Source organism: Lepisosteus oculatus, chromosome 14, assembly GCF_040954835.1.
Source record: "Lepisosteus oculatus isolate fLepOcu1 chromosome 14, fLepOcu1.hap2, whole genome shotgun sequence".
Classification (NCBI taxonomy): Eukaryota; Metazoa; Chordata; class Actinopteri; order Semionotiformes; family Lepisosteidae; genus Lepisosteus; species Lepisosteus oculatus.
Window position 1 is genome coordinate 29,357,546 of NC_090709.1, and position 10,000 is coordinate 29,367,545.

At 52.3% G+C, this 10,000-nt stretch overlaps 12 non-coding genes and 3 pseudogenes across 12 annotated transcripts; all 15 read right to left on the reverse strand.

The window, feature by feature from the left end:
- Positions 1 to 406: 406 nt before the first annotated feature.
- LOC138217153 (5S ribosomal RNA) lies at positions 407 to 525 on the reverse strand. The gene has a single exon (XR_011180866.1). It is a non-coding gene; the product is annotated as a 5S ribosomal RNA (ribosomal RNA).
- A 537-nt stretch (positions 526 to 1,062) lies between these two features.
- Positions 1,063 to 1,181, reverse strand: LOC138217806 (5S ribosomal RNA; annotated as a pseudogene).
- A 537-nt stretch (positions 1,182 to 1,718) lies between these two features.
- LOC138216520 (5S ribosomal RNA) lies at positions 1,719 to 1,837 on the reverse strand. The gene has a single exon (XR_011180232.1). It is a non-coding gene; the product is annotated as a 5S ribosomal RNA (ribosomal RNA).
- A 537-nt stretch (positions 1,838 to 2,374) lies between these two features.
- On the reverse strand, positions 2,375 to 2,493 carry LOC138217051 (5S ribosomal RNA). The gene has a single exon (XR_011180764.1). It is a non-coding gene; the product is annotated as a 5S ribosomal RNA (ribosomal RNA).
- A 537-nt stretch (positions 2,494 to 3,030) lies between these two features.
- Positions 3,031 to 3,149, reverse strand: LOC138216949 (5S ribosomal RNA). The gene has a single exon (XR_011180662.1). It is a non-coding gene; the product is annotated as a 5S ribosomal RNA (ribosomal RNA).
- A 539-nt stretch (positions 3,150 to 3,688) lies between these two features.
- Positions 3,689 to 3,807, reverse strand: LOC138217657 (5S ribosomal RNA). Its single transcript, XR_011181369.1, has one exon. It is a non-coding gene; the product is annotated as a 5S ribosomal RNA (ribosomal RNA).
- Positions 3,808 to 4,344: 537 nt separating this feature from the next.
- On the reverse strand, positions 4,345 to 4,463 carry LOC138217733 (5S ribosomal RNA; annotated as a pseudogene).
- A 537-nt stretch (positions 4,464 to 5,000) lies between these two features.
- LOC138217397 (5S ribosomal RNA) lies at positions 5,001 to 5,119 on the reverse strand. Its single transcript, XR_011181109.1, has one exon. It is a non-coding gene; the product is annotated as a 5S ribosomal RNA (ribosomal RNA).
- Positions 5,120 to 5,656: 537 nt separating this feature from the next.
- LOC138217306 (5S ribosomal RNA) lies at positions 5,657 to 5,775 on the reverse strand. Its single transcript, XR_011181018.1, has one exon. It is a non-coding gene; the product is annotated as a 5S ribosomal RNA (ribosomal RNA).
- Positions 5,776 to 6,312: 537 nt separating this feature from the next.
- Positions 6,313 to 6,431, reverse strand: LOC138244455 (5S ribosomal RNA). The gene has a single exon (XR_011193069.1). It is a non-coding gene; the product is annotated as a 5S ribosomal RNA (ribosomal RNA).
- Positions 6,432 to 6,968: 537 nt separating this feature from the next.
- LOC138244825 (5S ribosomal RNA) lies at positions 6,969 to 7,087 on the reverse strand. The gene has a single exon (XR_011193440.1). It is a non-coding gene; the product is annotated as a 5S ribosomal RNA (ribosomal RNA).
- A 539-nt stretch (positions 7,088 to 7,626) lies between these two features.
- On the reverse strand, positions 7,627 to 7,745 carry LOC138217090 (5S ribosomal RNA). The gene has a single exon (XR_011180803.1). It is a non-coding gene; the product is annotated as a 5S ribosomal RNA (ribosomal RNA).
- Positions 7,746 to 8,283: 538 nt separating this feature from the next.
- On the reverse strand, positions 8,284 to 8,402 carry LOC138245281 (5S ribosomal RNA). The gene has a single exon (XR_011193891.1). It is a non-coding gene; the product is annotated as a 5S ribosomal RNA (ribosomal RNA).
- Positions 8,403 to 8,939: 537 nt separating this feature from the next.
- LOC138244456 (5S ribosomal RNA) lies at positions 8,940 to 9,058 on the reverse strand. Its single transcript, XR_011193070.1, has one exon. It is a non-coding gene; the product is annotated as a 5S ribosomal RNA (ribosomal RNA).
- Positions 9,059 to 9,594: 536 nt separating this feature from the next.
- Positions 9,595 to 9,713, reverse strand: LOC138217902 (5S ribosomal RNA; annotated as a pseudogene).
- Positions 9,714 to 10,000: the final 287 nt, after the last annotated feature.

Here is a 10,000-nt window from a genome sequence, read left to right on the forward strand (position 1 = left end):
CTATTTCACTTCAGCCTTTCACTCTTGCTTCCTTCCAATGAGGACGGAGCTGCGGGAGAAAGGGCGCTATAGAGGATTGCTGTGGAGAGCTGCTGCTGTGCTTTGACATCTGAGCTCTGTGGAAAACGATCTCAATACAATTCTGAAAAACGCGACTCTCCGAACGCCAGCCGAACAAGTCTCCACAGCTGATGCGCTGTGTCTCTTTTCAGCTGGCGATAAACCTTTCCTCGATCCTTTGCGGACTTGTAAAACTGTTCCTGATCAGAATAAAAAACGCTCACTCTAATACACAAGCACCCGTGTCTCGCCAAAGCTGACAAATAAACAGACGGACAAGCCGCACTGCACGTGTGAACAGGGGAATGAGCGAGCGAGCGGGGATAGGGCGCCTCCTGCGCTTAAAAGCTTACAGCACCTGGTATTCCCAGGCGGTCTCCCATCCAAGTACTAACCAGGCCCATCCCTGTTTAGCTTCCGAGATCAGATGAGATCAGGCGTGCTCAAGGGGGTGTGGCCGTAAGCAAGAGCAAGGCTCGCTGGCACCCTTCTTATTGAGAGGACAGCTCCGTCACCTCTTTTACGAAGCTCCTTTTTTTCCCTTGCGTTTCTCTCTTCTTCCCACGTTCTCTCTCTTCACTGCCTTCGTCCCCGCTCTATTTCACTTCAGCCTTTCACTCTTGCTTCCTTCCAATGAGGACGGAGCTGCGGGAGAAAGGGCGCTATAGAGGATCGCTGTGGAGAGCTGCTGCTGTGCTTTGACATCTGAGCTCTGTGGAAAACGATCTCAATACAATTCTGAAAAACGCGACTCTCCGAACGCCAGCCGAACAAGTCTCCACAGCCGAAGCGCTGTGTCTCTTTTCAGCTGGCGATAAATCTTTCCTCGATCCTTTGCGGACTTGTTAAACTGTTCCTGATCAGAATAAAAATCGCTCACGCTAATACACAAGCACCCGTGTCTCGCCAAAGCTGACAAATAAACAGACGGACAAGCCGCACTGCACGTGTGAACAGGGGAATGAGCGAGCGAGCGGGGATAGGGCGCCTCCTGCGCTTAAAAGCTTACAGCACCTGGTATTCCCAGGCGGTCTCCGATCCAAGTACTAACCAGGCCCATCCCTGTTTAGCTTCCGAGATCAGACGAGATCAGGCGTGCTCAAGGGGGTGTGGCCGTAAGCGAGAGCAAGGCTCGCTGGCACCCTTCTTATTGAGAGGACAGCTCCGTCACCTCTTTTACGACGCTGCTTTTTTTCCCTTGCGTTTTTCTCTTCTTCCCACGTTCTCTCTCTTCACTGCCTTCGTCCCCGCTCTATTTCACTTCAGCCTTTCACTCTTGCTTCCTTCCAATGAGGACGGAGCTGCGGGAGAAAGGGCGCTATAGAGGATCGCTGTGGAGAGCTGCTGCTGTGCTTTGACATCTGAGCTCTGTGGAAAACGATCTCAATACAATTCTGAAAAACGCGACTCTCCGAACGCCAGCCGAACAAGTCTCCACAGCCGAAGCGCTGTGTCTCTTTTCAGCTGGCGATAAACCTTTCCTCGATCCTTTGCGGACTTGTTAAACTGTTCCTGATCAGAATAAAAAACGCTCACGCTAATACACAAGCACCCGTGTCTCGCCAAAGCTGACAAATAAACAGACGGACAAGCCGCACTGCACGTATGAACAGGGGAATGAGCGAGCGAGCGGGGATAGGGCGCCTCCTGCGCTAAAAAGCTTACAGCACCTGGCATTCCCAGGCGGTCTCCCATCCAAGTACTAACCAGGCCCATCCCTGTTTAGCTTCCGAGATCAGACGAGATCAGGCGTGCTCAAGGGGGTGTGGCCGTAAACGAGAGCAAGGCTCGCTGGCACCCTTCTTATTGAGAGGACATCTCCGTCACCTCTTTTACGACGCTGCTTTTTTTCCCTTGCGTTTTTCTCTTCTTCCCACGTGCTCTCTCTTCACTGCCTTCATCCCCGCTCTATTTCACTTCAGCCTTTCACTCTTGCTTCCTTCCAATGAGGACGGAGCTGCGGGAGAAAGGGCGCTATAGAGGATCGCTGTGGAGAGCTGCTGCTGTGCTTTGACATCTGAGCTCTGAGGAAAACGATCTCAATACAATTCTGAGAAACGCGACTCTCCGAACGCCAGCCGAACAAGTCTCCACAGCCGAAGCGCTGTGTCTCTTTTCAGCTGGCGATAAACCTTTCCTCGATCCTTTGCGGACTTGTAAAACTGTTCCTGATCAGAATAAAAAACGCTCACGCTAATACACAAGCACCCGTGTCTCGCCAAAGCTGACAAATAAAGAGACGGACAAGCCGCACTGCACGTGTGAACAGGGGAATGAGCGAGCGAGCGGGGATAGGGCGCCTCCTGCGCTTAAAAGCTTACAGCACCTGGCATTCCCAGGCGGTCTCCCATCCAGGTACTAACCAGGCCCATCCCTGTTTAGCTTCCGAGATCAGACGAGATCAAGCGTGCTCAAGGGGGTGTGGCCGTAAGCGAGAGCAAGGCTCGCTGGCACCCTTCTTATTGAGAGGACAGCTCCGTCACCTCTTTTACGACGCTGCTTTTTTTCCCTTGCGTTTTTCTCTTCTTCCCACGTTCTCTCTCTTCACTGCCTTCGTCCCCGCTCTATTTCACTTCAGCCTTTCACTCTTGCTTCCTTCCAATGAGGACGGAGCTGCGGGAGAAAGGGCGCTATAGAGGATCGCTGTGGAGAGCTGCTGCTGTGCTTTGACATCTGAGCTCTGTGGAAAACGATCTCAATACAATTCTGAAAAACGCGACTCTCCGAACGCCAGCCGAACAAGTCTCCACAGCCGAAGCGCTGTGTCTCTTTTCAGCTGGCGATAAACCTTTCCTCGATCCTTTGCGGACTTGTAAAACTGTTCCTGATCAGAATAAAAAACGCTCACGCTAATACACAAGCACCCGTGTCCCGCCAAAGCTGACAAATAAACAGACGGACAAGCCGCACTGCACGTGTGAACAGGGGAATGAGCGAGCGAGCGGGGATAGGGCGCCTCCTGCGCTTAAAAGCTTACAGCACCTGGTATTCCCAGGCGGTCTCCCATCCAGGTACTAACCAGGCCCATCCCTGTTTAGCTTCCGAAATCAGACGAGATCAGGCGTGCTCAAGGGGGTGTGGCCGTAAGCGAGAGCAAGGCTCGCTGGCACCCTTCTTATTGAGAGGACAGCTCCGTCACCTCTTTTACGACGCTGCTTTTTTTCCCTTGCGTTTTTCTCTTCTTCCCACGTTCTCTCTCTTCACTGCCTTCGTCCCCGCTCTATTTCACTTCAGCCTTTCACTCTTGCTTCCTTCCAATGAGGACGGAGCTGCGGGAGAAAGGGCGCTATAGAGGATCGCTGTGGAGAGCTGCTGCTGTGCTTTGACATCTGAGCTCTGTGGAAAACGATCTCAATACAATTCTGAAAAACGCGACTCTCCGAACGCCAGCCGAACAAGTCTCCACAGCCGAAGCGCTGTGTCTCTTTTCAGCTGGCGATAAACCTTTCCTCGATCCTTTGCGGACTTGTAAAACTGTAACTGATCAGAATAAAAAACGCTCACGCTAATACACAAGCACCCGTGTCTCGCCAAAGCTGACAAATAAACAGACGGACAAGCAGCACTGCACGTGTGAACAGGGGAATGAGAGCGAGCGAGCGGGGATAGGGCGCCCCCTGCGCTTAAAAGCTTACAGCACCTGGTATTCCCAGGCGGTCTCCCATCCAAGTACTAACCAGGCCCATCCCTGTTTAGCTTCCGAGATCAGACGAGATCAGGCGTGCTCAAGGGGGTGTGGCCACAAGTAAGAGCAAGACTCGCTGGCACCCTTCTTATTGAGAGGACAGCTCCGTCACCTCTTTTACGACGCTGCTCTTTTTCCCTTGCGTTTTTCTCTTCTTCCCACGTTCTCTCTCTTCACTGCCTTCGTCCCCGCTCTATTTCACTTCAGCCTTTCACTCTTGCTTCCTTCCAATGAGGACGGAGCTGCGGGAGAAAGGGCGCTATAGAGGATCGCTGTGGAGAGCTGCTGCTGTGCTTTGACATCTGAGCTCTGTGGAAAACGATCTCAATACAATTCTGAAAAACGCGACTCTCCGAACGCCAGCCGAACAAGTCTCCACAGCCGAAGCGCTGTGTCTCTTTTCAGCTGGCGATAAACCTTTCCTCGATACTTTGCGGACTTGTAAAACTGTTCCTGATCAGAATAAAAAACGCTCACGCTAATACACAAGCACCTGTGTCTCGCCAAAGCTGACAAATAAACACACGGACAAGCCGCACTGCACGTGTGAACAGAGGAATGAGCGAGCGAGCGGGGATAGGGCGCCTCCTGCGCTTAAAAGCTTACAGCACCTGGTACTCCCAGGCGGTCTCCCATCCAAGTACTAACCAGGCCCATCCCTGTTTAGCTTCCGAGATCAGACGAGATCAGGCGTGCTCAAGGGGGTGTGGGCGTAAGCGAGAGCAAGGCTCGCTGGCACCCTTCTTATTGAGAGGACAGCTCCGTCACCTCTTTTACGACGCTGCTTTTTTTCCCTTGCGTTTTTCTCTTCTTCCCACGTTCTCTCTCTTCACTGCCTTCGTCCCCGCTCTATTTCACTTCAGCCTTTCACTCTTGCTTCCTTCCAATGAGGACGGAGCTGCGGGAGAAAGGGCGCTATAGAGGATCGCTGTGGAGAGCTGCTGCTGTGTTTTGACATCTGAGCTCTGTGGAAAACGATCTCAATACAATTCTGAAAAACGCGACTCTCCGAACGCCAGCCGAACAAGTCTCCACAGCCGAAGCGCTGTGTCTTTTTTCAGCTGGCGATAAACCTTTCTTCGATCCTTTGCGGACTTTTAAAACTGTTCCTGATCAGAATAAAAAACGCTCACGCTAATACACAAGCACCCGTGTCTCGCCAAAGCTGACAAATAAACAGACGGACAAGCCGCACTGCACGTGTGAACAGGGGAATGACCGAGCGAGCGGGGATAGGGCGCCTCCTTCGCTTAAAAGCTTACAGCACCTGGCATTCCCAGGTGGTCTCCCATCCAAGTACTAACCAGGCCCATCCCTGTTTAGCTTCCGAGATCAGACAAGATCAGGCGTGCTCAAGGGGGTGTGGCCGTAAGCGAGAGCCAGAATCGCTGGCACCCCTCTTATTGAGAGGACAGCTCCGTCACCTCTTTTACGACGCTGCTTTTTTTCCCTTGCGTTTTTCTCTTCTTCCCACGTTCTCTCTCTTCACTGCCTTCGTCCCCGCTCTATTTCACTTCAGCCTTTCACTCTTGCTTCCTTCCAATGAGGACGGAGCTGCGGGAGAAAGGGCGCTATAGAGGATCGCTGTGGAGAGCTGCTGCTGTGCTTTGACATCTGAGCTCTGTGGAAAACGATCTCAATACAATTCTGAAAAACGCGACTCTCCGAACGCCAGCCGAACAAGTCTCCACAGCCGAAGCGCTGTGTCTCTTTTCAGCTGGCGATAAACCTTTCTTCGATCTTTTGCGGACTTGTAAAACTGTTCCTGATCAGAATAAAAAACGCTCACGCTAATACACAAGCACCCGCGTCTCGCCAAAGCTGACAAATAAACAGACGGACAAGCCGCACTGCACGTGTGAACAGGGGAATGAGCGAGCGAGCGGGGATAGGGCGCCTCCTGCGCTTAAAGGCTTACAGCACCTGGTATTCCCAGGCGGTCTCCCATCCAAGTACTAACCAGGCCCATCCCTGTTCAGCTTCGGAGATCAGACGAGATCAGGTATGCTCAAGGTGGTGTGGCCGTAAGCGAGAGCAAGGCTCGCTGGCACCCTTCTTATTGAGAGGACAGCTCCGTCACCTCTTTTACGACGCTGCTTTTTTTCCCTTGCGTTTTTCTCTTCTTCCCACGTTCTCTCTCTTCACTGCCTTCGTCCCCGCTCTATTTCACTTCAGCCTTTCACTCTTGCTTCCTTCCAATGAGGACGGAGCTGCGGGAGAAAGGGCGCTATAGAGGATCGCTGTGGAGAGCTGCTGCTGTGCTTTGACATCTGAGCTCTGTGGAAAACGATCTCAATACAATTCTGAAAAACGCGACTCTCCGAACGCCAGCCGAACAAGTCTCCACAGCCGAAGCGTTGTGTCTCTTTTCAGCTGGCGATAAACCTTTCCTCGATCCTTTGCGGACTTGTAAAACTGTTCCTGATCAGAATAAAAAACGCTCACGCTAATACACAAGCACCCGCGTCTCGCCAAAGCTGACAAATAAACAGACGGACAAGCTGCACTGCACGTGTGAACAGGGGAATGAGCGAGCGAGCAGGGATAGGGCGCCTCCTGCGCTTAAAAGCTTACAGCACCTGGTATTCCCAGGCGGTCTCCCATCCAAGTACTAACCAGGCCCATCCCTGTTTAGCTTCCGAGATCAGACGAGATCAGGCGTGCTCAAGGGGGTGTGGCCGTAAGCGAGAGCAAGGCTCGCTGGCACCCTTCTTATTGAGAGGACAGCTCCGTCACCTCTTTTACGACGCTGCTTTTTTTCCCTTGCGTTTTTCTCTTCTTCCCACGTTCTCTCTCTTCACTGCCTTCGTCCCCGCTCTATTTCACTTCAGCCTTTCACTCTTGCTTCCTTCCAATGAGGACGGAGCTGCGGGAGAAAGGGCGCTATAGAGGATCGCTGTGGAGAGCTGCTGCTGTGCTTTGACATCTGAGCTCTGTTGAAAACGATCTCAATACAATTCTGAAAAACGCGACTCTCCGAACGCCAGCCGAACAAGTCTCCACAGCCGAAGCGCTGTGTCTCTTTTTAGCTGGCGATAAACCTTTCCTCGATCCTTTGCGGACTTGTTAAACTGTTCCTGATCAGAATAAAAAACGCTCATGCTAATACACAAGCACCCGTGTCCCGCCAAAGCTGACAAATAAACAGACGGACAAGACGCACTGCACGTGTGAACAGGGGAATGAGCGAGCGAGCGGGGATAGGGCGCCTCCTGCGCTTAAAAGCTTACAGCACCTGGTATTCCCAGGCGGTCTCCCATCCAGGTACTAACCAGGCCCATCCCTGTTTAGCTTCCGAGATCAGACGAGATCAGGCGTGCTCAAGGGGGTGTGGCCGTAAGCGAGAGCAAGGCTCGCTGGCACCCTTCTTATTGAGAGGACAGCTCCGTCACCTCTTTTACGACGCTGCTTTTTTTCCCTTGCGTTTTTCTCTTCTTCCCACGTTCTCTCTCTTCACTGCCTTCGTCCCCGCTCTATTTCACTTCAGCCTTTCACTCTTGCTTCCTTCCAATGAGGACGGAGCTGCGGGAGAAAGGGCGCTATAGAGGATCGCTGTGGAGAGCTGCTGCTGTGCTTTGACATCTGAGCTCTGTGGAAAACGATCTCAATACAATTCTGAAAAACGCGACTCTCCGAACGCCAGCCGAACAAGTCTCCACAGCCGAAGCGCTGTGTCTCTTTTCAGCTGGCGATAAACCTTTCCTCGATCCTTTGCGGACTTGTAAAACTGTTCCTGATCAGAATAAAAAACGCTCACGCTAATACACAAGCACCCGTGTCTCGCCAAAGCTGACAAATAAACAGACGGACAAGCAGCACTGCACGTGTGAACAGGGGAATGAGAGCGAGCGAGCGGGGATAGGGCGCCTCCTGCGCTTAAAAGCTTACAGCACCTGGTATTCCCAGGCGGTCTCCCATCCAAGTACTAACCAGGCCCATCCCTGTTTAGCTTCCGAGATCAGACGAGATCAGGCGTGCTCAAGGGGGTGTGGCCGCAAGTAAGAGCAAGACTCGCTGGCACCCTTCTTATTGAGAGGACAGCTCCGTCACCTCTTTTACGACGCTGCTCTTTTTCCCTTGCGTTTTTCTCTTCTTCCCACGTTCTCTCTCTTCACTGCCTTCGTCCCCGCTCTATTTCACTTCAGCCTTTCACTCTTGCTTCCTTCCAATGAGGACGGAGCTGCGGGAGAAAGGGCGCTATAGAGGATCGCTGTGGAGAGCTGCTGCTGTGCTTTGACATCTGAGCTCTGTGGAAAACGATCTCAATACAATTCTGAAAAACGCGACTCTCCGAACGCCAGCCGAACAAGTCTCCACAGCCGAAGCGCTGTGTCTCTTTTCAGCTGGCGATAAACCTTTCCTCGATCCTTTGCGGACTTGTAAAACTGTTCCTGATCAGAATTAAAAAACGCTCACTCTAATACACAAGCACCCGTGTCTCGCCAAAGCTGACAAATAAACAGACGGACAAGCCGCACTGCACGTGTGAACAGGGGAATGAGCGAGCGAGCGGGGATAGGGCGCCTCCTGCGCTTAAAAGCTTACAGCACCTGGTATTCCCAGGCGGTCTCCCATCCAAGTACTAACCAGGCCCATCCCTGTTTAGCTTCCGAGATCAGACGAGATCAGGCGTGCTCAAGGGGGTGTGGCCATAAGCGAGAGCAAGGCTCGCTGGCACCCTTCTTATTGAGAGGACAGCTCCGTCACCTCTTTTACGACGCTGCTTTTTTTCCCTTGCGTTTTTCTCTTCTTCCCACGTTCTCTCTCTTCACTGCCTTCGTCCCCGCTCTATTTCACTTCAGCCTTTCACTCTTGCTTCCTTCCAATGAGGACGGAGCTGCGGGAGAAAGGGCGCTATAGAGGATCGCTGTGGAGAGCTGCTGCTGTGCTTTGACATCTGAGCTCTGTGGAAAACGATCTCAATACAATTCTGAAAAACGCGACTCTCCGAACGCCAGCCGAACAAGTCTCCCCAGCCGAAGCGCTGTGTCTCTTTTCAGCTGGCGATAAACCTTTCCTCGATCCTTTGCGGACTTGTTAAACTGTTCATGATCAGAATAAAAAACGCTCACGCTAATACACAAGCACCCGTGTCTCGCCAAAGCTGACAAATAAACAGACGGACAAGCCGCACTGCACGTGTGAACAGGGGAATGAGCGAGCGAGCGGGGATAGGGCGCCTCCTGTGCTTAAAAGCTTACAGCACCTGGTATTCCCAGGCGGTCTCCCATCCAAGTACTAACCAGGCCCATCCCTGTTTAGCTTCCGAGATCAGACGAGATCAGGCGTGCTCAAGGGGGTGTGGCCGTAAGCAAGAGCAAGGCTCGCTGGCACCCTTCTTATTGAGAGGACAGCTCCGTCACCTCTTTTACGACGCTGCTTTTTTTCCCTTGCGTTTTTCTCTTCTTCCCACGTTCTCTCTCTTCACTGCCTTCGTCCCCGCTCTATTTCACTTCAGCCTTTCACTCTTGCTTCCTTCCAATGAGGACGGAGCTGCGGGAGAAAGGGCGCTATAGAAAATCGCTGTGGAGAGCTGCTGCTGTGCTTTGACATCTGAGCTCTGTGGAAAACGATCTCAATACAATTCTGAAAAACGCGACTCTCCGAACGCCAGCCGAACAAGTCTCCACAGCCGAAAACTGTGTCTCTTTTCAGCTGGCGATAAACCTTTCCTCGATCCTTTGCTGACTTGTAAAACTGTTCCTGATCAGAATAAAAAACGCTCACGCTAATACACAAGCACCCGTGTCTCGCCAAAGCTGACAAATAAACAGACGGACAAGCCGCACTGCACGTGTGAACAGGGGAATGAGCGAGCGAGCGGGGATAGGGCACCTCCTGCGCTTAAAAGCGTACAGCACCTGGTATTCACAGGCGGTCTCCCATCCAAGTACTAACCAGGCCCATCCCTGTTTAGCTTCCGAGATCAGACGAGATCAGGCGTGCTCAAGGGGGTGTGGCCATAAGCGAGAGCAAGGCTCGCTGTCACCCTTCTTATTGAGAGGACAGCTCCGTCACCTCTTTTACGACGCTGCTTTTTTTCCCTTGCGTTTTTTCTTCTTCCCACGTTCTCTCTCTTCACTGCCTTCGTCCCCGCTCTATTTCACTTCAGCCTTTCACTCTTGCTTCCTTCCAATGAGGACGGAGCTGCGGGAGAAAGGGCGCTATAGAGGATCGCTGTGGAGAGCTGCTGCTGTGCTTTGACATCTGAGCTCTGTGGAAAACGATCTCAATACAATTCTGAAAAACGCGACT